General features: G+C 38.8%; 1 pseudogene; it reads left to right on the top strand.

Annotated features, from left to right (window-relative positions):
• The first annotated feature begins 11,293 nt into the window (after positions 1-11,293).
• On the top strand, positions 11,294-22,091 carry LOC143878857 (tetraspanin-8 pseudogene; annotated as a pseudogene).
• The last annotated feature ends 4,846 nt before the right edge of the window (positions 22,092-26,937 follow it).

Here is a 26,937-nt window from a genome sequence, read left to right as displayed (position 1 = left end):
TTGAAAGATTTTAAAAGCTGTTTTCGCCAATGGCTCCGCGATTTGGAGTTTGGTCATTTCTTTCACCATTTGAAAGATTTTAAAAGCTGTTTTCGCCAATGGCTCCGCGATTTGGAGTTTGGTCATTTCTTTCACCATTTGAAAGATTTTAAAAGCTGTTTTCGCCAATGGCTCCGCGATTTGGAGTTTGGTCATTTCTTTCACCATTTGAAAGATTTTAAAAGCTGTTTTCGCCAATGGCTCCGCGATTTGGAGTTTGGTCTTTTCTTTCACCATTTGAAAGATTTTAAAAGCTGTTTTCGCCAATGGCTCCGCGATTTGGAGTTTGGTCATTTCTTTCACCATTTGAAAAATTTTAAAAGCTGTTTTCGCCAATGGCTCCGCGATTTGGAGTTTGGTCATTTCTTTCACCATTTGAAAGACTAAAAAAAAAAATTGTTTTCACCATGGCACTCTAAGTCCGTTTTCACACGGCATTCAAATCATTCAAGTTCGTTTCTACACGGCATTCTAATCCATTTTCTCTCCAAATTTCAAGATCATTTACAATCAAATCTATCCTTTAATGTTTTGCAAGAAAGGCTATCTCGTCAATATGTACCGAGTTAAAAGTTGGAGAGAGGCTATCTCACCAGCGTTTGCAAAGTCAGAGTCTGGTGAAAGGCTATTTCACCATGTTATCTTGTAGATATCATTTTCAAAAATTAAAAAAAAAATTATTAAAAATTTTAAACTCTTTAATCTTGGGCCAGTCAAAATGTGCTGTATGTTCAGCTTTGACATTCGCGTGACAAACACGCTCTGCCAAAGAGGGGCATCTGTAGACACCCCATTTTGACCGTACCCTAAACCCTCCAAGTTTGAGCAAAACCCCATCAAATGAATGAATTAGGGTCCCAAATTTCATCCTAGTATAGGTTAGGGTCCCAGCTAGCTCCCTGCAAAATTTTGTCGAAATCCGAGCACGTTTGCCTAGCGAACGAGCCGAGAAAGGACCGTTGTGTAAACCAGAAAAGGGGGTGAATATATCCGAGAGGGGGGCGAATTTATTTTGGAAAAAACGAACCTGAGCCGAAAAGGACATACAATTCCGCGCGCTTCATCAAATTGAAGTGCCTTTATCAACCATTTTCTATGTCTATAAATAGCAAATTAACCCCTTTTTAAAGAAAAGAAAAAGAAAAAATTTTCGTATGTTTAGAGAGAGAGAGAGTGAGAAAAGAGAGAAACCTAGTGAGAGAAACTAGATCTCGTTCTCCGATCGTCTTCTCCGGTGAGAATTGTCGGAATTTTCGCTGAAATCTTTGCCGGAGGCTCCTATTCGAAGCTATTAGCAGTTGTTTCTCTTCTTGATAAGTTTTATCCCCATTTTTTTTCTTTTCGATCAATCCTCTTCTTATCTTCTCCGACCAATCGCTGGTGAGATTCTGGCAAAATTTCTGCCATTTTTTGTAGTCAGCAAGCTTTTCTACACTCTGTTTTCTCTGTTCTTTAACCTCAAATCACAAGCACGTGCTTGAAACCCTAAATTTTTCTAAAATCCGAAGTCATAAACCTTAGATCTAGTCTTCTAAACCCTAGATCCACATCCTTTCTGTTCTGAACCTTGAAACTCCAGATTTTTGCAGAGAAGAGAGATATCTGTGAGAGATCTGCGAGCAGATCTGAGAAAAAGAGAAGAGAGAGTTTTCCCCAAATCTAAAACCTAAATCTCATTTTTCTTCTTTTTTCCGATCAAAATCTCTTCTTCTCCGGTCAAATTCCGGCTCATTTCTTCTTCTCCAATCGATCATTTCTGCCCTAGAATTTCTAATCTCCTTTGGAAACCTTCATTTTCTCTGACCTACTCTCATCACTCGAATTCTTTGCCATTACTGACGAGATCTATTCCGATCTGTATATTTCTGGAAGGAAATTAATTGAGAAGGAAGAAGGAGAAGTAGGAGAGATTAGTTCACTACAATGAGTTGAGAAGAGCATAGAAAAGGGTTTGTGAGAAAGACAAAGCAACGAGAAGAGAATTTTCATCTTCCCCGGTCACTTTTGCCGGAAATCGAAGAGAGGAATTTCAGATCTAAAATCGCTAGCCTCAAAACAACAGCAGCTGGTTTGTCTTCGTCATTATCTTCTATTAAAGAAGAAAAGGTGAAAATTCGGCAAACCAAGGAATCAAGAAGAAGAAGGAGAGGTAGATTTTGGATATGAAATCTCAGATTTAGAAGTAGAGGAGATCTATGATCTCAAATGAAGCAACTGTGAGCATTCCTCTGCAATTTTGAAAGCAATTTTCAGAGAAGAAGAAAGGAATTGCCTATATTTTGCATCTTGTGCAAGCAATCTCTTCAATTACAAGTAAGTATCTTTGATTCATGGTATTTTCATTATGAAATTCTAAGTAATGTGTGAAATTAGCTTGTTCATATTGATTTGTCAGATGATGACATTTGAAAGAGACAATAATTTTAAGGCTTATCCTTCTAATATATTGGATCTTCTTTTGTATTTCTGTTATTTGGTGTATTTCTTACGCTTTTATCTGACTGTTGTTTTGAGAAGTTTATATATGTCTGGATTTTTTTAAGAAAAAAATGTTTGCTTCATTGTGTCTTCTTGAAAAGATGATGTCAGACAGTCTATTATATTTTTAATGAGCAAATATGAGCTTTCCCTTCGCATTGTCAGTTATATTAGGGATTATCATGATATGAGATAGTTTCATTCTGAGTTTACAAGTTGAGTCATTCATTTCCATAAAAATATTAGTCTTGGGAGCTATTTAATATGAGTTGAAAGGGAAGAGGGCCTGCTATGAACATTATGATGGGAGTGTAGCCATTGTTATTACCTATACCTTTGAGAATAACAGCCCCTCACACACTTACGGTTGTATCAGCTCTTATCCTCTAGATTTGTAGCAGCCATCCCCTTGATCATAACAGCCCTTATGGTTTTGTGTTGTCAGCTGTCTCTCTGATAATAACATCTCTTATAACATTGTTTTGGCAGCCACATTGAAACCTCATTTATATTTCTCTCTGTTACCTCATAGCTCAAGGCTTCCAATATCATTTCCTTTTGCTTATGTCTATTTCTCTTCTTAATTCTTAGATTGTATAAGACTGAAATTATGTGGGCTCAAGATGTTTGGTTTTTTATGTCCATAGTTTAAATCCTATAATTACATTTTTAGAATTTTTTCTGAAAATGGCATTAGCATGATCATGTTTTGGTTCAAATTTTTAAGTCTTGTATCAGTGACATGTTGTGCTACTTGTACAGTTCAAAGTAGTTTTTTATGTGAACAATATTTTAATTCAAACATATTTCCTTATAATCCTTATCACTGATTATTTATATCATTTAGCCAAGGTGTTATACTAGTTCAGTTTTGCTCTAATAATGGCATAAACTCATCTATCCATTTTGTAGTTGCTATGTAAGGATTTCTTTTTAGAAATCGTAATAATGTTTCAGGGGTAAAAATTCTAGATTCAATTATGAAATTAAAGTTAAGATGTAGAAGTATCATTATTATCTAAGCCCATTTTTTATGTGTATATCAGCCCCATGTCAATCCTATGTGTATCAGCCCCATGTCAGCCCTGTGTGTGTCAATCCCATGTTAGCCCTGCGTGTATCAGCCCCATGTCAGCCCTGCGTGTATCAACCCCATGTCAGCCCTGTGTGTGTCAATCCCATGTCAGCCCTGTGTGTATCAGTCCCATGTCATACCTGTGTGTATCAACCTCATAAGTCAGCCCTTGTTTGAGATACCCCCATTTCAGCCCTGGATCATGCACAAAACAGCCCCTGTTTTGGTACAATTCGACCCCGTTTTATGTATAAAATTTGTCCATCTTGTGGTCATAGTTTTAGACACAAAATCTGTTCATTTTCGCCACAGTTTTGGCACATAATCTGTCTCACCCATGGCACATATTACTATTACTTTTGCCACATAACCTGTTACCTATGGCATGTTTTTACTATCACTTTTGGCACATAATCTGTCTCATCCATGGCACACAAGTCTGTTACTAGTTTAGCACATTTTTCTGCACGTAGCTGCTGTCCTTCATTGTTCCCTGTTTGCTATTGCACGTAGCTGCTGTCATTTATTGTTCACTGTTTGCTATTGCACGTAGCTGCTGTCCTTTATTGTTCATTGCTTGCTATTGAACATAGCTGCTGCCTTTGTAAGTGGCTATATTCTTAGGTGATAATTCACGCTTGTTTAAATTTTCTAAAAAAAGACTTGTCATTGATAACATTTTGAGCTGGGATGATGTCATTTCTTTAAGAAAGGTATAGACTGCTGACATCTTATTATTTTAATGTTTACAATATTTCCTTTTTTAACAAGATCCTCCTGCATTTTTTTTTATCATTATCTCATTTGATCATTTTAAAATATTATATACAATCTTCTTGGGCATCCCAAATTCGGTAATAAATAGATTGTTCAGGTGAGATTATTTCAAAGCTTATTATACTCATTCCTTTTTATTTAAATAAATTGTTTAATAGGAAGAAGGAAATCAGATGACTACTCTATTCGATATTATCGACATGAGTACTGTCTGATTTCAAGGCGGGATATAGAAATATTATCATGTGTATTTGATATCAGATGATTACTTTAGCATCATCTGATTTCATCCCCATATTGGGGTGGTGTTTGTGTTTGGGCATAGAAGTGTTTGATATTGCTTTCTTTCACTTTATTAGGCTATCCAGCGGCTGGTCTGGACTAATTAATGTTGTTTATTATTTTACGATTGCTATAGATTGTGTATTTTTTTTTCTTTATTGAAAATTCTTCTTTGCTTAGCACTTGATTTATTTTTATAAGAATAGAGTGGAATTTGCGATTATCTGGTAGCCTTTTCTTCTCTTTTTGATAGACTAACACAGTCTTATAGATTGCTGTTAATTTTCTTTAGATACTAGAATCCATTTTTCTTGTAGGGCGATGAAGGCGCTAGCCTAAGCCCATCCTTAGGGGACTCTCTTAGTCCGAGTAGCCCTTCCCTCGTTTGTTTTTTTAAGACGTGCCCAGTCTTTTGAGATACCCTTAAACTTTGTCATTTAGAGCCTCAATTTAGAGAGACACGCTATGTCTCATGTAAGAAAAGTTATACCCTTTAGAGACAAGCTTTGTCTCATTAGTGGGTTCACCTTTAGGAGACATGCCATGTCTCGTCAGCACCTCTCTTGGAGACCATCCTTGTGCTTAGGAGACTTGCCCAGTCTTGCTAGCATTTTTCTTTATCCTACCTCTATGTCTAAAGAGACTTATCCAGTCTCATTTTCTTGCTAGACCTCCTCTTTGTGCGTCTTTTGGTTTTGGGAGAACACCTTACTCGGCTTGGCATCATACCCCGACCCTTATGGGTATTGGGTTGCACATTTGTTGCACCCTAGGGCTAGGTAGCTGTCCGGCCCGGCTGGGTGTTTTACCTTTGCAAATACGCACAAGGTCTCTTTTTCCTTGTTAGCATTTTTCTTTATCTTACCTCTGTGTCTAAGAGACTTACCCAGTCTCATTTTCTTGTTAAACCTCCTCTTTGTGCATCATTTGGTTTTGGGAGAACATCCTACTCGGCTTGGCATCATACCCTTACCCTTATGGGTATTGGGTTGCACATTTGTTGCACCCTAGGGCTAGGTAGCTGTCCGGCCCGGCTGGGTGTTTTACCTTTGCCAAATATGCACAAGGTCTCTTTTTCCTTATTACTTGTTGAGCTTTATCTTAGTTTGATAGTCCACTAGCATAGGAATCCGTCCTTAGTCTAGAGAGTCAGTCCTCTTGTTCAGGAATCAAATTCTATCATCATAGGGGTTAGGATTCTTTCCAACCTCTCATCAAATCATGTGTTTTTTCTATCCACTCTTGCAAGGTATAGGATGCTGTCCAACCCTTGCAGAGCTGTGTTTCTGTTCTTTTCCCCCGCAAAGCATAGGATGCTGTCCAACCTTTGCGGGATATCCGGAGTCTGTCCTCCCCTTATGATGATAGGATTCAGTCCTCTTGCGTCAAAAACTCAAAAAACACTATAAAACAACCAAAATATCAAAAACATCTGAAAAACCAAAAATCTCAAAAATCTTGAGTCTTTCAGAGTAGTTAGGGAATTCTGTTTCCGAACTACGTTGGCTTGATCCCTTTCCATAGGGTACGTAGTGCAGCTTGGGATCCACATCCCAAGTCCAGCCAAACCTTTAAAAATAAGCATTTTAAATCTTTCAAAATTACAAAAATCTTTAAAAATATTGTTTTTTCGAAAGGATCTTCCTCTAGAGTTAGGAGGTTGTCCTAGTTAGAGAGTTTTTGGGTCGGGAGTTGCTCCCTCGTTCGTTGTTTGTTTGTTGTGTGTTTTATTTGTTTGTGTTAGAGTTAGGAGTGAGTCCTAGCTAGGAGTTTAACGCCTCCGTCCGGTCAGTTGGCGATCCACATTGCCAATTGATGACTAGGTCTAAGATGCGATAGATCCTACTGTTTTTCTTAGGATATACAGCTTAGTTACACATAGATTATAGGACCCACCTGCATTTAGCTTAGGGCTAACCTGCATTTAGTTAGGGCATTTAGGGTGTCCTAAAATCTACAATCCATTGGAATTTAAATAATCACACAAGAAGCTTTAAAAACTAGTCCGGTCTTTTAGATCGAGTCTAGGATAGAGGTCTAGATGTCTTAGGCATCATAGCTTAGAATAGGTGCGAAGAACTACGTTGCCTTGATTCTCGTGGAGGCGGGGATACGAAGGCTTCTTTGGATGAACATCAGATCATCTAAAGACTCGGGCCTAGATATAGATTAGAGTCTTAGGATTGTATGGTATCGAGTCATTTTTTATGTTTTGCAGTGTTTTCTTACTCTATTGCGCAGACCTTATGCTTTTAGCTGTAGCATGCATGTGTTTGCACACCAGAACTTAGACACCAATTTAGGTTTGACATTCATAACCTAGTTATTCTCAGGTGACACTTTTATTTTTTTATGTGTGTTTATTATTCCTCCGAGACATGCATGATTAGATAGACGTCTTCTCGGAGATTTGTGTTCCCATTTCATATGATTTTCGCCCAAAACTCTTCAAAATTATTAAGTAAATGGCATAAGAGACCAGGTGTTTGCACTTGGGCGGATGAGGTGCTCTTTAGACCTTCCGAATTCGTAACCAGGCACGAACCTTATTTTATATCTCTGGTTATCCGTTGCAACAGAGCATAGTATGGGATCCAGGGCCCATTTGCCTTTTTCCTTGGATGGCGACTCTTCTTTGTTTAAGGTACGCCTCGAATCTGGGCTAGTCCCCGAATCGAGAGGTATCTCACCTTTTTATCGCCACTCATGCTGTGAGAGGCATTCTTCTTTCGAGAGTTCCTTGGTGGAGCTCTCCATTCACGTGGATGATCCTGAGACTGTTAGCGCGTGGGGGCCCGTCCCCCGCCGCCTCTCTCGGATCGGGGTCCACAATTTTATATTCCACTAGTTAGGAAAATAAAAAAATTCCATTAAAAAGCTTCCACAAATTTACAATATTAGATATTTCTAGTTGTTCAAATATGATCTGATAATCTCAAGCATCCGCAAACGGTTGTCTGCATCGGATTAGGTGCAACGGTCCCACACCTAACAGTCGTTCAATCAAAATCAATTGATTGCAATTTCTCAAGATGTAATTTGTTGTGGACTACTTTTTTGTGGGGGCCGGTTCTCTCACGCTCCCTGCTCCTTTGGGTAGCGCGAGATCACTACATCGGGTAAGAGGCAGGGGTGTTTGTTTGTCTACGTTTTCTGTGAACTTGGGAGCGGAATCCGAATTTCACAAAACAGAGAGTCTCAGAGTCGCCACCTAGGTTAGGGCCTTGGACCCGTGGCTGCTTTTCCAATCAAAAGTGGATAGAGATCCAAGTTTCATTAGAGGAGTAGTAACCAAAGTTGTACTCTAGGTTTGGGGCCTAGAACCCGTAATTTTACTATGTTAAGGCATGGTCTTTGCAGAAATTTGAGTAAGGGTTATGGTTACATTCCGGAAAGGTGTTAGGAACCCCTCATGCCTGGGTAAACCCGGTCTCTTGACTTGATTTGGCGGTTTTAAAAAACATTATCAAAAATCTTAACTTTTAATCCTTTATTACGATTAGGCTTAATTCCTATACGTAAATGGATGGGATTTACAAAAGAAAGAAAAGAATCGGTTTGGACGTTATCCAGATTGAGGGTATATGCTGCATATTTTGAGTCCCTGGAGGATCTCACAGCGATGGCCTCAATCAGGATAACAAAAATGAACGGAAATGACAAAGCATAAAGGAAAGAAAATTGTGGTTTTTTTGTTCCCTCAGTTTGTCCAACACCGTTGGAGTGCAAGGGCTCTCGTCTCTATCTCTTTTGTCTATGGTAGGACCGGACATAGAGTGGTGAGATAAGGAGAGGGAATGTAGCCCTATTTACAAAGAGAGATATGGGATTTATGTTACAAGTCCCGAGGCAAGAGGAGCCCTAGACCCTATGACTACCCTATAACGGATTTTATAACAGAAATGCAGAAATCTGGGAAATAAATGTAATTTTATCAAAGGAGCGAGGATGCCTCCCTCGGCATAATGGCGCTAGTTGGATGGTGTAGTTCCGAACTCTCCGAAAATTCGGCAGAACAATGGCGGTAGTCTAACAGTGTAGCTTTAGGTTCTCCTAAAATTCGGAAGAACAACGGCGCTAGTCGGACGAAAAAGTTCCGCATTCCTCGAAAATTCGGCATAACAACTCTTATATAGAAAAACCCCTAAACCCTGAAACTCTTACATGCATAATTTCATATATTCACAAATTTTAATATAAATCTCTTGTTTTATTTCTCAGAAGGAAATATCTTTTAAGACAATAATCATTTTTGTTAATAAAAATTACCATTTATGACTTGAACACCTTGCCTTGTGTATGCTGATCATGTCCATGAATAAAACATGGATATGGTTTTCAGGGCACAACCTATTTATGGACCGGCCCAACAAACTAACAGTTTGGATCATCCTATGAAGTGGGTCGTACTGTACTTTTTGAAAATTATTGGACTTAAACGCCACAGACCATACAAAATCTCATGTTGGACAACGTCGAGACAAATGTATCTTTACATAATATCCCATTTTGTAATTAATAGTAAAAGGTTATATTATAATCTCCAATGGAAAATATGCATGGATACCATAAAATTCCTTGGGTGTTTGGATCCTGGAGAAACAAAATTTTGAAATTTTTTTTTTCTATGTTAAAATATTCTAAAGAAAATAAAATGCAATTTTTCGATTTTCTACTTAAAACATCTTTAAAATCAAAAAAATGTTGTTCGTGAATTATTGAAAAACATTCATTTACTTGTTTATTACAATTCTTAATTCTGATGGCATGGAGTGACTATTTATCGCTTTGGAGAATCCCTTTAATTTGTTTACCGGGATAGTCCACCTCATCTCCTAAGGTGTAGTAAACAAAAGAGTATTGGTCTCCGAAGTTTAGAAGACATTTATAGGGCTTTTGCGCTGACACTCAACACTACATGTCCAGTCCGTCCTATTGGGACTGGGTGTGGGGCGCCCAGCTATGAAACGGGAGAGATCTGATGACCATGAGAGATTTGGTCAACTGAGTCGACAAAGAAGCACCTTGCCCATATTGATACCCCCCAAAAAATCTGATAATATATGCCAGAATTTTATTCTTAATTGCCTTTCTGATAAATTGTACGATTTCTATAGTCACACCAGGAATTCCAAAACCCTTTGGAATGCCTTCCAAAAGAAATAGTATATGGAAGAGGCTGGATCTAAAATGTATCATGGCATCCTTGCAGAAGGGATGATTATTAGTGAACAATTTCAAGTTGCAGCCGTGATTGATCATTATTCACCATCCTATCTATTTATTTTCCGATAAGGGTCCTTTTGTGAGTGTTCTCCTTAAGTGACTCATGGTGTGATGCATGCAAAAATATGGTGGGTACTTATTCAATGATTTAAACAATTTATTTGATGGGCCTTACTGTGGATGGATCATCAACAAAAATCTCTAATTTGAATTATAGATGGCTGAAAATATGAAAACAATGTTCTACATTCACAAAGAAAACATGCACAAATTCGTCCCTTAGAATAGCCTAACGGGGGTGTATTTTGGTGGATGATCCATCTATTGAAAGACCTGGCCTTAGCAGAAAAACTATTTGGATCATTGAACTCGTATCCCCTCCTGCTTTAGTTCTGCTCGACGGTATTAAAAAAAAAAAATGTGCTGGAGTGTAAATATCAATTTTTAGGTGCTTCAATTGATTGACCGTGTGGCCTGGTTTCCTGGTTGCCTCTTCTCATTTAACCAAAAGTTGGTCTCAGATTTTCTTTATTAGGGCCCACTGCACAAATATACTTTTAGAATGAAAAACAAATAAATACAGCGAGAAAGTCCAGCCAGCACGTCAATCCTTATTATAAATAGGGTTGCAACTCGAGTCGGGTTTATTTTTCTTTGAAAAAGCCCTTATTCATAAACCCGACCCTACGCAAAATAATTTCTCAGGTTGGTTGGGTCAGTTTTTTATTATTTAAAATGGATAATTACTAATTTCAAAGATTATAGAAAACGACAAATTTTCATGCCAAAAATCTCTAAATTTATATCATCCAGTGCATAAATTTAAGAATGAGACTATTTTTTTCACATCTGAAACATGATCAGCCCAATGAAAACAATTATATCAATATATCAGTAAAATAATTTGCCATGTTATTCAAGGGATATTTAAGAAAGTCATAGTACATTTATAAGAGTAGGGTCGGGTTTCCGGGTTTTTTTATTCATACCCGACCGAGTTTTTCAACCTAAAACCCTATCCAACCCAAAACTCATGATTCCTAAACCCAACCTGGGTTATTTTCAGGTCGGGTAAAACACTAAAACCCGACCCAAGTTGCAACCCTAATTATAAGCAAATCAATTCAACTTGGGTAACTCGTCTTGTAGATGCATGAACCGAGTTAATTACTCACCCGAGGTGACCAATTAAGACTGAGAACCCCCAGCCTTACTGAAATGTCAGACACAAAATCATAAAACAGATAATGATGCAGAGCTCTTTCCCTATTTTCAGAATAATAATAAATGCTACCCTCAAATTCCTCATATTTGTGGGATCTTCACCTCTGTTCATGATTCTCCCTATTTTTTCACAACCATATTATTCAAATCTCTTGTTTTCTCTCCTTTTCATTCTGGTCTTTCATTAGAACAATGGTTCAACCAAGCAAAAGCAACAATCTGTTAGGACTCTTAAACTTCCTCACTCTTATAGTTTCTCTCCCTATCATAGCGTGGCCTTCGTACTTTTATTTAAACCATCATTCGATTTCCGATTGCCAGAAGTTTTTTTATTTTCATGTCCTGATCTTCGGAATCTTGTTATTCCTTGTTTCGTTATTTGGCCTGATCGGAACATGTTGCCGTGTCACATTTTTCTTGTGGATTTATCTCTTTGTTATGTTCGTATTGATCCTCGGGCTCTTTTGTTTCACTGCCTTTGCATTTATTGTCACAAATAAGGGGGTCGGAAAAGTTATATCGGGGAGGGGTTATAAGGAATATCGGTTGGGAGATTATTCAAATTGGTTGCAAAGGCACGTTGAAAATGTAGAGAATTGGAAGAAGATTAATAGCTGTTTGCATGATGCAAAGGTTTGTGGGAGTCTCAGTCATGGTGTTTATCAAAATGCCGCAGATTTTTATAAGAAGCTTTTGCCCATCCAGGTATTTTTATTTATTTATTTATTTATTATTATGATTATTGGGTTGTTTTTAAATGAAGTCTTCTACTTTGATTTATTTGCAGGTTATTTTTAGGGGTATATGCAAATGAAGTCTTCTACTTTGATTTATTTGCGAAAAGAGTCTTTAACAATTTGCAAACAGAGTCATCACATTTGAGTGAATTCTGCAAATCCCATTGTAGATATTTTACTCAAAAAAGACCAAAAATGTATTGTAAGTGAAAAGACAAAATTACCTTTAAAAAGACTAATATACATCACTGATATCTTTTGATAGCGTGCGGAGATGTCATCTCTATGATTTTTTATATAGTGTTAACGCCTTACAACTATACGGTAGAGGACCTATCCGTGATATTTGATCCAACAGCAGCTCTCCTTGATATTTGATCCAACAGCAGCTCACTTTTGAGTTAGGTGCTGTTGGATCAAATATCTAGGATGGTTCCTCCACCGTACAAAGGCCTTATTGCTGTAAGGCCTTATTGCGGTAAGGCCTTACACAATATAATTTCTCCATTTCTACTGATGCTAGCATTCTTGGCATGTACCTAAAATAATGGGCCTACGCCATCGATACACACACGAGGTGTAAAATTGTTGGCCCCAGCTTATGCATAGGCTTGGGGGAGACAGTGAGACCTATCACATCAAAACATGCGATATAATGGTGGGCCCCATCGGATGCATGGGTTTGAGTTGAATTGGTAGGACCCACCCTATCAAAACATATAGCTCAGCGACACCAATATTTTGGCCATTTTATAAGATAATTTTGTTTTTTCAAATCTAAGGGCATTTTGGTCTTTTTCCTGAGTTATACATCTCCTCTCCGTATTTTGGTCACGGGTAGCGTGACGACTCTGTTTGCAAATCAAATCGTCAAACTAGAAGACTGTTTTTGCAAATAAAGTAAAGTAGAAGACTTATATATGCAAAAAAATAATGGATCTAGCTAGGAAAAAATAATGCAAAATATAAAAATTTACCAAGTTGAATGGAGGATGACAAATAATCAAAATTGTGATACTGCCGTACGTCCGCAAACGCCCACCTTAAAGTGTTATTCCGTCCAAATCCAGTACAAGGATCACACAACTAAACCACCTCCAGGAATAGCAAGAGAATAGATTGTTGTAATGCACCGCCCAACAATCTCATAAGGCAAGCTCGATCTCTTTGCAATCAGACACTTTCTATAAGTTTAGAGGCTCTAGAGTAGTCTCTTTTTCGTATCTATGAATGCTAGAATGAGAGCTCTATTTATAGAGTTCAAACAGCAACCCAAAGGTCTCCTTGGAAAACCAAAGAACTCCTTAAAGAGACACACTCATTTAATGTGACTATTCATGGGTTCATAGAATTCTAAGTGACTCTTCGTAGGTTCAAAGTATTCCAAAAGTTATTCATGAATCCTTAACCAACAGTCATGCATGAATCTCCACATGCATTGAAACTATTAGAATATTAATTTTCAATGAATGTAGAATAGTTACCAATATTAGAGCCTCATAAATTAGATGTTCAAAGGTTTGAAACTCATAAAGAGTTTTAGCTTAAAAACCAACAATCTCCCACAAGTTTCAAACCTATAATCCAAGTATAAAGAGCACTAGTCACATTGTGCATAATCCAAGTATAAAGAGCACCTGTCACATAGTGCATAATAAAATTGTCCGAAGACTTGAATTTCCAAATGGATTATCTGAATTGTAGTGGAAGTACATGGTAGACTTTGTCTTGAACCAGCACCTTTCTACTTTTCAGTAATCACACATGACTAGATCCAGAGTATGTGTGCATAGTGGAACAAGCCTTGAACTATCACGCTACTCACAAACTTGCTTGAAATAATTAGCATACATAATGTTCATCCTGGTTCTGCGACGGCTCTAGGAGTATGCCAGCTCCATAGGAGACACACAGTGTCCACCGTAACATAGGTGTGTCCTTTAGTGTATTCCTGTCAAACACCCTGTACCCAAAGTACTTCGAAGCACATTAAGGCTTAAAAGGTAACCTCTTTGCTATGACAGGTTTCTGTGTGGACTCTAGCATTTCGTCAGACTACATAGGAGACGGCAAATGTCCACCCTCACATAGGTGAGCTTCTCAGACTATACACAATACTCAGAATTCATTAAGGCAATAATGAGATCTCAACTCATTCATCTTTCTGCATGGGCTCTAGCAGCATTTCATACTCAGACTATATAAGAGGTGATATGCCTCTACCCATACATATGTGAGTCTCTCAGGGCATGCATCTGTCGTGCATCCCGCACACAAAGTGCTTTGGGCTCATTAAGGCTTACATTTATCCTGTACTCCGACAGGTTAAGTGCACTAACACAAGAATGGTCTCAAACAATTTACATTAAAGTGCATCAAAACAAATTCATTCATATTTCATTCTTTGAACCATGAACTATATTGGATGGTAGACTAAACTTTGAACCATTAACATAGTTCAATGGTTGATACAAATACAAATAGATTACATAGGCATGTGACCCATTCCGATAATCGTTTGCTCAATCAGTTCCCTCTTCAAACCTTTTGTCAAGGGATCTGCAAAGTTCACTGAAGATCGGACGTCTATAACATCAATGCTCTGTGACTTATCAGCACATTTAGATAGCCATGTTTCAGCTGAACTGTCCTCTTCCTTCCATTGAACAACGAGTTCTCAGCAACAGCACTAGCAGCCTGATTGTCACAATACACTGTGATCACAGTCAATTGCTCCTTATGTAATGGAAGATCCAACAGGAGATCTCTAAGCCACTATGCTTCATTTCTTGCACTTGCAAGGGCGAAGAACTCATACTCCATGGATGATTGTGCTATCTAGTCTGATTTTTAGACTTCCACGACACGGCTGCACCACCCATGGTGAACACAAATCTGTCGTCGATCTGCACTCATCCTGTTCTAAGCACCAACTAGCATCTGAGAATCCTTCGACCAGTGCAGGATACCCAGAATAGATCAAGCCATGATTAAAGGTAGCTTTTCGATATCTCATCAGTCTTTGAATAGCATCCCAATGTGCCTTTCCTGGATTACTACTAAACCGACTCAACATCCCAACAGCAAAGGCTATATCTTGTCCAGTACAACTCATGGCTTACATCAACTGCCAATCATCCTCGAGTATTCCAGGTGTCTGATCATCCTCCGAGTGTTGGATCTGAGATCCTTGTTGTAATCATACGGCACATACAGTTCTGGTAAGTTGAAGTATCCATACTTCTTAAGCATCTTCTCTATGTAGTGAGATTGATAGAGCAATCCCAGACTTAGTCCTTAAGATCATGATTCCAAGGATTGTGTCAGTAGCTTCAAGATCCTTAATTCTGAACTGTGTGGAGAGAAACTTCTTTATAGATGTCACAATTAGTATGTCACTCTCAACTATGAGCATATCCTCAACATACAGGCATATGATCACCACCTTGCCTCTGTCAATTTTATTATAAAGGCACTTGTCAGATCCATTGACTCGAAAGCCATACCCATGGACAACCTTGTCAAACTTCTCGTGCCACATCTTTGGAGCTTGCTTTCAACCATAGAGAAACCTGATAAGCTTGCAGACTTGTTGTCAAGACCTTTGACCACAAAACCCTCTACCTGCTTTATGTACGCTTCCTTAGTTACGTCACCATTTAAAAAGGCTGTTTTTACATCCATCTGATGTGTCATCATCTTCTCGATTGCAGCTATCGCTATAAGAACTAGAATGGTTGCAATCCAACAGACTGGTAAGAAGGTGTGGAAGAAGTCAATGCCTTCTTTCTGAGTGAAACCCTTAGCAACTAGTCTTGCCTTATACTTCTCAATGGTACCATCCGCACGTAGCTTCCCCTTGAAAATCAACATACAGCCAATAAGTCGAGCACCTTCTAGAAGATACACGAGCTTCCAAGTGTTGTTTTCCATCAAAGAGCTCATTTCGTCTTCCACAGCTTCTTTCCAGAGCAGAGCATCTATGGATTGCATAGATTCTTCAAACGTCTGAGGATCACTCTCAATATTAAAGGCGATAAAGTCATTGCCAAAGGACGTGGGCTTCCTTTGTCGCTTAGGCCTCGGCTCATCAGCTTCTTCTACATGAACATCAACAGGGTCATCATAGACTTTATTTTGTTGAGAGGTAGAGGGAGGAGCAAGAGCGTCAGGTTAGCTTGAACCACTTCTCTAACATTCTCAGGTGAGTCCTTTAAACAGTTTGACTTGTCGTTCATGAACTTGTCTTCAAAGATTTCAGCATCTTAAGCTTCAATGATAGAGTTAGTGCTGATATGAAGAAATCTTCAGGCATCACTGTCCACAGCATCTCCAAGAAAAACACAATTGTTTGCCTTGGCTCCAAGCTTTGGCCTTCTAACATCTTGCACTTGAACATAAGCCAGACACCCCCACACTTTGAGCATTCCAAAAGATGGTGGATACCCGAACCAGCGTTCATATGGAGAGGTCTTCGTCTTGGCATAAGGAACTCTATTCAAGATGAAGTTGGCCCCAAGAAGCCCCTCACCCCAATAACAAGTTGGAAGTCGAGCCGTTAGAAGCATAGAATACATCATCTCGGTCAAAGTATGGTTCTTCCTTTCTGCTATCCCATATGACTGAGGATTATCAGGGACAGTCATTTCAGCGACAATCTCATGTTCTTTGAAGTATGCCTCAGCATCTTTAGAGCGGTATTCACCTCCTCTGTCGCTTTGAAGCCTCTTGACTGAACGCCCCAACTGCTTCTCAACTCGAGTTCAAAACATGACAAACTTGTTGAAAGCCTCATCTTTGGACTTTAGTAGATAGACATGACAGAACCTTGTCCGGTCGTCGATGAAGGTGATAAAGTACTTCATGCCACCTCTTGTAACAAAACTCTTGAAGTCACATGTATCAAAGTTGATTACATCCAACACCTTTGTACTCCTCGAGACATTGGGGAAAGCTTCCTCGTAATCTTAGCCTTCACACAGACCTCACATTTGCCTGGTTTCTCACACCCGCAGTTGGACAGAAGACCTAGCTTACACATGTCATGTAACTTTCTGTAATTAACAAGACCTAGCCTATTGTGCCACAACTCAAAGGAGTAAGCAGAAACTTCATTTATTAAATCAGGGGCATAAGTTACAACGCTCATCTTAAACATTCCATTAGTCTTGTACCCATTTCCAAAGTACAAATTCTTAAAGGATATCACCGCCTTATCGCCTTAAAAATCCAAGCGCATTCTAGCAACGCAAAGCAGACTCCCATATACCAAATTCTTGGCGATTGAGGGGACAAGTTTCACATCTTTCAGTTTAAGAGCTTTTCCAGATGTGAGCTTCACTACCACGGTTCCGACCCCGAGTACAGCAACTGAAGATCGGTATGCCAAAGCCATTGATTTTGGTTGTGCAGTGTAGGTGGAGGAACTTGTTGGCACAGACATGACATGTAGCACCCATGTCTAGCCACCAGTCCGTAACATTAGAGGGATCCACTGCCTTCAAGACCATTGCCACGAAGTTCTCCTCTACAGGTACAGACTCTTTCTTCGGTGCCTTGCAATCACTAGCATAGTGGCCAGGCTTTCCACAGTTGTAGCAGTTTCCCTTCTTCTTGAAAGTCTTCTTTTGAACATTTAAGTTAGACTTTTGGTCTACCGCCTTTTTTTACTGGAACTTGGTTTGCTTCTTCTTATTCTTCTGGCTTTCACCAGTGTTCTGAACGACCATGTTCATAGTTGCCTTTGCTAGAAAGGTTGAAAAACTCCGAGCAAAATCGTTATACGTAGCGGAAAAATAAACCGAGCAGAATAAAATTTTTACTCTAACCCAGGATTCCTAGGGACTAATTGATTTTATGGTGATTTAATAGATATAAATATAAATCAAATACCTTTAGTTGCTGTAAAGAATAACACGTCCGCTTGACCTCTACTCCTCAAAAATTCGCCGGCAATCTAATCGACGCGAAATCACAAGTTGAATCGATGGATTCCTTTTGTTGCATAAAGGATCTTGTGTACAACCATTTGTTCACTTTATAATCTGATCTAAATCAGATTATGATATGAGAATATATATTTAGATCAATGGAGCTTAGTTGGATGATTGTCTTTGACCTTCAAAAGACAAAACTAGTTGATAGAATTGAGAGAAAAAAGAAGAGGAAAGATCGACTTTGGGGTGTCTCTACCAATTTCTAGCACATGGAATTATGGGAGAGCTCTTAAAAAACTCTGGCAGTAAGTCTTATATTTATAGAGTTTTCAATTTCCATTTGCACAATCCAAAGTTTCTAGAGAAATCCCAAAAATTAAGGAAACTAGTCAAAATTGGAAGCTCCAATTGGGGAAACAAGCACCCCACTTAGGAAACCCACATGGGACGCCCAAGGGTGGTGTCACTTGCTGCCCAACCAACCTTGGGTTGCCTCATGTGGTTTCATTGTTTCTAATTTTGTTTGTTCAGTTGTTTCCTTCTCTCTCTTTCCAATTTCATCACATGTGTTGCTTTAATTTGGAAAAATAAATCTAGCAATAATATTTCAAATATTATTTGAATTTCAAATTGATAATGGCACATCACATGTGGCGTGTGGATAAGGGTCCCACCCAAATTCGCCCCATGTGGGTCCACTTATCCAATTCAAATTTCCATTGCATTTTATTTAATTCCCAATTAAATTAATGCAATCCAATCCTATCTAATAGGATTAATGCTCCAATATAATTTATGATATTCCCAAAATACCCTTATAGTTAATACTTAACCATTTTGGTATTCCCAATGTATCTCATAGTGTATATACAATATATACATTGTGTATATCCTTTCAATGCGTCCACTGCCACAAAACTAGTTAGTGTGAACAACTAAATAAATGCAGGACCTCTATCTAATAGATTATAATAGGTCAATCGAGTAGTGAGTGGGATCGTGGCAGGGATTTAACAGTAGATCTTGCAGAACCCACAAATGGCCCCCACTGCGATTATTGCTCCATAGCTAATGCTACAATCTCATTGAATCAGTGGTTTCCATCGAGACATAACCCTGAAGATAACCGTCAAATCATCATACCCCTAATCACATCAAATGTGCAAGTCATTTCTCGAAGTCTACATCTACCGAGTTGAGTCCTACGGGGGGTGGACATTAATTACCCCCTGGGCTCACTCATGGTATACCTTTTAGTCAAGTAGTGTCGGCCCGCAAATGCATTTTCTAAAACCATTTCAAAACTTTTTTTGTGAAATCATTTTTGATAAACACCTTATCAAATCCACCTGGCCAGGTATTTTTCTAGGCCTACTGTTCTGACTAAAACTATAGATGTTATGCTATTAAATAGGCAGATAATTCTATGTCGAGTATCACTATTGATCTCGAAGGTTTGTCCAACACTCTCGTACTACTCTCTGGTGACTCAAATAAGAATTACGGTTAGATAGATAAAAAAATGAGAGACTCGTCAATGACCAATATGACCTCTCAAGTCAAAGGACATGTAAAGGGTCCTGTCTGGTAGACTAGCTCAATGTTCTCCTGTCGACAAGCTATTCTAATGTGGTCCTGTTCAGTACACAATCTCATGCATGTAAATAGGTGATTGAGATAAGTCACTTCACTTCTCGTGCATGTAGGCAAGATAGATGCTAGTTGTATATAGGAGGAGGTGTCCAACCTCAACCCCAACTAGGAACTACAAAGGCCTGCAAAGAACCGAAATCCCATATCTCCCTGCTCTCTAGGATATGTGAATCCATGAGCATGGGTTTCCTACTTTGCTACCTAAGGACAAATATGTGTCAATAACAAGTAACATATCACACATATTTAACTTTTAGTACCCATAAATGTCATATAAAAGAAACTTTTATTGATTAACATGCGAAATATACTGGGTTTTAGGGCACTAACTCAACAGCCTTTTGATTGGCAAGCAATTCATTTTTTGATTGAATCCTTAATTCATCCTCAATCCTGATGAACCACTTCAAATCAGAAAGTGACACTTCGTTCTTTCTGTGGTGCATTTCAGTGGAGAAAGACATCCAAGATGGAGGCAACTTATTTACAATTGCTCCAGCGACAAAAATATTGTCTAGCTCCACCTTCTCTTCCTTAATTTCTAAACGAGTTTCTCCAATCCCTTAACTTAAGGTAGAACTTCCTTGTTATCTTCAAATTTCGTATCAAAAAATTTGTCAATGAGGTGGGTTTTGGAGAGCTTCTCCCCATCCTGGTATTGCTGGACGAAACCATCCCAAATTTTCCTAGCGGAATCCTTTTGGGTGTAGACATTTGCTAGATGGTTAGAAAGGCAATTTAACAAATAGCTCTTGCAGAATTCATTGTCATGTTCCCATTGAGCATCTTTGGCAGCATCATCCTCCCCAAACACAGGTCAGGCGTCGGTCACAGTATAATATATTTTAAGCAATTGCATGCCAAAAACAACTTTTCAGGGCCAATCATTGAAATTAGAACCATCAAACATTTCCAATTTGCTAAAACCCATAGTAGTAGTATCCATTGCTTTCCAACAAGTAACACTTTAAGATTGTTGGAGCAAGCAGTAGAAAACAATGAACTAGGAAAAAACAATGCAAAATATAAAAATCTACTAACTTGAATGGAGGATGATGAATAATCTCGATTGTGATACTGTCGTACGTCCTCGAACGCCCAACTCCAGTGCAGGGATCACACGACCGAACCACCTCCAGGAACACCGGGAAAATAGATTGTTGTAATGCACCGCCTAACAATCAGATAAGGCAAGCTTTCTTTGAAATCAGACACCTTCTATAATTTTAGAGGCTCTAGAGTACTCTCTTTTTCTTATCTCTGGATGCTAGATTGATAGCTATATTTATAGAGTTCAAATAGCAACCCAAAGGTCTCATTGGAAAACGAAAGAACTTCTTGAAGAGACACACTCATTTAGTGTGACTATTCATGGGTTCATAGAATTCTAGGGGACTCTTCATAGGTTCAAAGTATTCCAAGAGTCATTCATGAATCCTTAATCCCAAGAGTAATGCATGAATCTCCACATACATTGAAACTATTAAAATATTAATTTTCAATGAATGTAGAATATTTACCATTATTAGAGCCTCATAAATTCAAAGTTCAAAGGTTTAAAACTCATTAAGAGTTTTAGCTTAAAAACGTTTGAAACTCATAAAGAGTTTTAGCTTAAAAACCAACAGCTATGTATATTTACAAATTGGGAAATGTTATCAGCAAAACCGAATTTTGATATTTGCACAAACCCAGCTGTCTTTTCTTTCTTAATTGGCTCGCGAGAGCTTTTTGGGAAATGTAATAATCTTTTAAAGAAGAAAAGACAGATGGGTTTGTGCAAATATCAAAATATGGTTGTGCTGATATCATTTCCCTACAAATTTTGAATGTTATTTTATTTATGATTAGTATTTTTTTACTTTTATACTATTGCGGTTTTGGTTCTTTTCTTTTTGATTAAAAATTTAAGGCCCTTGATTGATAAATTCGGACCAGCTTATCTATCCAATTCAAGTATGCCCCCACCTTCATTTCGATATCTAAGAGAAGACTAGTATGTTCTGGTATATATCTAAACCCCATTTTTTCTAGGCCTAGAATCATTTAAACAGGGAAAATTTTTTGGGCCATAAGCAATCCAAGATGGGGCTCAAGACTTTTAATATGAAGAGAGGAGATTTTGTTGTCAACTCAACTCAACTCAACTCAACTCAACTCAACAAAGCCTTTGTCCCAAACTAATTGGGGTCGGCTAAATGAATCCTTTAGAAAAATTTCATGAAAAATGTGAAAGGAATCTACCCGGCTCTAATCATGGCTCTAATTGGGTTCTTCTAGTTAATTTCATTAAGGAGATTTTGTTGTAATTAGTAAATTATTTTTACAATTTTATCCATGCACTGTCTTCTTTATTTGCAGTCAGGTTGCTGCAAACCACCTATTTACTGTGGTTTCACTTACAAAAATGCTACTTACTGGACTGCTCCGAAATCCAGCGTGGCCGATCCCTCCGGCGACTGTAGGAAATGGAGTAACAATCAAGATGAATTGTGTTATGACTGTTCATCATGCAAAGCTGGATTTATTGCCAACCTTAAGAAGCAATGGAGGAAGCTTTTGATCCTCAATGTCTCCATCCTCATCTTCCTCGTTGTTCTTTACTCCATTGGATGTTGCGCTTTCAGGAATAATCAACTCCATAACCGCTACCAGAGACTTTGATCTCCCTATCACAGAGTAGCCCGTATTAGATCGTTGCACTGTTGAATTTTCCTTCTTAATTTATTTACAAAAAAATTTGAATGGTTTTCGTTTATTATGTCTTGCAATTATGTGACTAACCCAATTTAGTGGGCCCACTGTGGATTTCCCATGTTTAAAACTCTACTCTGCTTTGATGATCTTTAGCGTCCAGTTAGTATTTTTTCTGCGTATTGAAAGTGGACCTTCTGATCTTTTCATGTGGTCCAAAATAACAATACAGGCACTTATTGTATGCTAAGGATTGTCGAAGGTGGGGCCGACCTCATTGACGGTCCAGATCGATCAAGGTAATAAGCAATTGAGATTGGTTTTCCCTGACTGTATTCTACAAGATCATCAGTCTTGATCTCTCACAGAGAATCGAAATTTGCCTTTTACAAATGTCTGTAAAAGTGACTTTCTGCATAGTGGTTGGCTGGTTACCATTGCTTTTTCAGTAGAGGCTGAGTCTCTCTCCAAGCAATTCTGCTCCCACCTATTTCCTATGTTCCAAGGAGAATGAGAAGGCTGAAGAACGGAGGGTAATGTTTTAAATTCATTTTTTCTTTCACATTTTATCTAAGTGTATTTTGATGAGGGCAGTCCTCACTTTATTAAAACTACGGTATGGCCCCCACCATAAGATGATCCAAATCGTCCATTAGATGGGCCACAGCCTAGATTGGTTGTGCCCAAAATCATTTCCATAAGTTGATCCTAACCCTCTGATCTGAACGCTAGAGGGTGGAGGGTTAGGATCAACCTATGGATATGATTTTGGGCACAACCTATCTTGGCTGTGGCCCATCTAATGGACGGTTTGGATCATCCTATGGTGCGGGCCATACCGTACTTTTAATAAACAAAGGAGTGCCCTCATCAAAATACAGTAGTGTTGATAACATTTCCCTTTATCTAGCAAGAATTCTGAACTCAACAGACAATTAAGCATGGGAGATGTTATCACGCTCTCTTATTTTGATATCGACACTCCTCTTTTAGAAGAAAGAGCAGTGCCAGTATCAAAATAAGGGAGCCCAGACTCCATCTCCTTGCACATGAAAACCTATGACGTTATCCGATAAATAAGCGACCTGTGGTGTGTCAGTTCACGTATGGGAAACCAGCATCCCAAACTGGGGTGCAAAAGTGGCTTGCAAACTCGCGGATGGGCTGTTACATGTGAGACAAGCCACAGGTTCACTTTTCAGCAGATTTTTGTCTTCATTCACAAGGTGGCCCACACATGCAACAAACCATCCGTGAAATGCCTTCTGCGATGGACGCTAGCAAATCCATAAAGAAAATATTAAAAAAATAAAAGAAATAAATATAAAATTATTACTTTGCTATTGGCAGAAATCGGGGGACCCACCGGTGAAAGGCCTGCCCATGCTTTATTTGGGTTTGCCTGCGACCAACCGAACTGCGAAAACTAAAAAAGGATGTTAAATTTTATAAAGAAAAATAGCAGTGAGGCACCTAATATACTAACATAATTACCCGAAATAAGACCTCACATCTCATGATTTATTATCACCTATGAAGCACGGATACGGGTACATGGTGTGGGTAGGACACGATACACGTACGTGGATATGTGATTTAAAAGAAAAATAGAATACCGGTACGTTGTGGGGTACACTGAATATAATATATTTTTATATTTTATTATATATTTATGAAAATTAAAAAAATGAATATTTTGTTAAAGAATTCAGACAATTTAATTGGAGAACAATCAAATAACAATAACATTACCAATACGGGTGAGTGGGCCTCCGGAGAGTACCCGGTACACACCCATGGCGAATTATGAGGGCCTCTGAAGAGTGCAAGTGTGCCCGGGTATGCCTTTATCCACCTGATGATGTTTGGATGCGTACCCAGTACACTACGCACCCGGGGCATACCCGGGCTCACCAGCACCCAATACGCATCCATTACGGGTGCATGGCCTCCGAAGAGTACCGGCCCCTGCTTCCTTGATTATCACTGAAACAAGAATCGTAGAGAAAAAAAAATCTCATCTGATTTAGCTTAACAGGAAGGAAGGGAATGTAAGTGTAGAGATGTTCACTTGAGAAAAGTAGAGGCAAGAAACAAGAAAACATAGCAAACAAGAGCGGTGAGGAGTTCAAGCGTCCAAGTGGGCTGCAATAGAACAGATGGGATCATGGGAGTACGCAAGAATGGAAGCTCTGGCTATGCTTTTGGTCTTGTCATTGAGGAAGTAAATGCATGCAGCTAACGAAATGGCAGCTGGCAGCATTTCAAAACACATTAGTTTATCTCAACACAACGAAACATATTCTCACTATCACACACCTTCGGCAATATCAGGAGTGTGCTTTAGGACAACCTTTCCCCGAGGGTGTCCTCATATCGTTTCCGATGTTTGATAGTAAAAAAGTTTACAAGAGGAAAATAATATACATAAATGAGGAAAAAGATTGTGCGCTCGAGCGCATATAGTTTCCATGCGCTAGAGGGCCCAAAACTCATGTGGGCCCACATTGGTAGGATCATCCAAAGCATTCATTTGAAAGGCCCTTACATAGATAGGGTGTGCACAAAAAATCAGTTAACGTTTTACTTTTTCATGGAATTTCTTTTACTATGAATGGGATCGAAACCACGTGGGTTGCCTCGCAATGGCCTACCAGATCAACCGTCCCAATCACACACTTTTGCCATTTGAGATTCAAGGTTTTCAAATATAGCACTTGAGAATAGCATTTTCGGATTTTCAAAATCTATTTAGTGATGATGTGGCAGAATATGATTTGTGTAGTTTTCCCTTTTACTATATGTGGTTGTTGTGCCATTTTTTCGGCTCATACAATTTATTTTTCCATATTTTTCGCGGTTTCTTACCCACTTCTTACTCACGCCTTCTCATGTCTCACCTCACACCCTCTTCTCAAGCACTCTCTCAGCACTTGATAAACTATTATTCTGTGGGAAAAAAATGTTTGTTAGGGCATGTTGGAATCTACGGATTCTTCTTTCTTGAAAAGAACTTTCCTTAAAATAATAAGTTTTCTGTGATTTGATTAACTCATTTAACCTGGATTTCATTTTTCTTGAAATGAAGATTCTTTAAAAAATAAGGAAAGTGACAAACCTTGTTAGCCCCGTCATTTCTTTATCCATTTAGTTCCCATTTTTCGGGCTAGGTTTCCAAACGAAAGATATTTCTACTATATTTATCCCTCTTGAAACACCCGGCCCCAAAGCAATTAAACAGGATTTTAAAATATTTAATTATAAATTAAATATAAGTGTGGAACTCACTTGAAGTTGTTTATATGGGAATTTTTTTAGTACATCTTAGCCCTGAACAAGGGTCTGGTAGCGGTTTTCTCTCTTTTTTTTTAATGGGTAAGCAGGGGATAGCTAGGCAGGGACCACTATTGGTTTATTTGATAGATAGAAAGATGAAACAATAAAATGCACAAAACAAACCATGACTCGGAAAACGCGAGAGATGGAAAATCACGGCTTAGCGCATAGGGGCGACAATCACAATGCCTAAGAGATATAAAAGGTCAACCCTTGTGAATTACGTAATTGAAATATGGGTCTATGTAACCAAGAGGGGGGTGAATTGGTTTTAACAAAAATTTATCTCTTTTTGAATTCACAATTTTATCCTAATTCAATTTTTCTTTTTCTTGCTTAGTTTAGGTTAGTTCACCTAATATCAAAATACAAAGGAAGTGCTAAACCAAATACAAAAAAGAAAGTGCAAGAATAAAAGAAAAACACACCGATGTATAGTGGTTCAGGCAAAGCCCTACTCCACTCTTCTTGAGATCGTCCTCAAGGATTTCCACTATATGAGACCTCCACGACGCCCGGCTCCGAGGCGATTACACTTCCAATGGTATTAAATGAGGGTGCCCTTAAACCTTTACACCGACTCTCCTTCTTCGCCGAGTTCTAAGCGCTTCTCCCTAGGGTATTTAGAATAGGATGCCCTAGCCACGTTTACAATAAATGGAAAGAAGATTGCTTGGCCTCTCTTGAAGGCTTGATGCATAATGATTGCTCCTTGAATATTCTCCACACAAAGAAAGGGTTGCAAGTGAAGTAGGGTTGGCAACGGGGCGGGTCGGGGCCGGATGTTGGGGTCCCCTACCCCTTCCCCTTTGCGGGGAATTCCCCCCCTCCCCTTCCCCTCCCCACTGCGGGGATCATGGGGAATCCCCCTCCCCTCCCCACGGGGAATATCTTATCCCCATCTCCTCCCCTTCCCCGCCCCGCATCCTTTGGGGACAATCACTTTACTTTGTTAAATGTTAGGTTTAAAACTAAAGATTTGCTAGGGACAATCACTTCAGGCATGTTGCGGCTTGGCTGTTGCATGTGAGAGTAGCCACACAACCCACACAGGCTAAGATTTTGTCTTATTCATTTTATTGACCTGGCGACCAAGGTGGTAGCTCTCATATTCATTTAATTGATCGATAGTCCCTAGCAGATCCCTAATTCCCAATCCCACTTGCCAAAAAGAAGTACGTGCCACACCATAGGAAGATCCAAACTGTCCATTTGATGGGCACACCATACTACCATAGGCATAGGATGATCCAAACCTCCTACTTGATGGGCACATTGTAGGATTTCCAAACTGTTCATTTGATCGGCCACAACGTAAATAGGTTGTGGCCCAAAAAATCATTTCCATAGGATAATCCCAACCCTCGGATCTATAGAGGAATTGCATATTATGGTACCTTCTATAGATCGGAGGGTTGCAATCAGCCTATGGAAATGATTATTGGGCCGCAATCTATTTACGTTATGGCCCAACAAATGG

This window comes from Tasmannia lanceolata, unplaced genomic scaffold, assembly GCF_043159265.1.
Source record: "Tasmannia lanceolata isolate RefF3 unplaced genomic scaffold, GAP_Taslan_0.1 ptg000006l, whole genome shotgun sequence".
NCBI lineage: Eukaryota > Viridiplantae > Streptophyta > Magnoliopsida > Canellales > Winteraceae > Tasmannia > Tasmannia lanceolata.
This window is presented reverse-complemented; position numbering and strand designations above follow the sequence as displayed.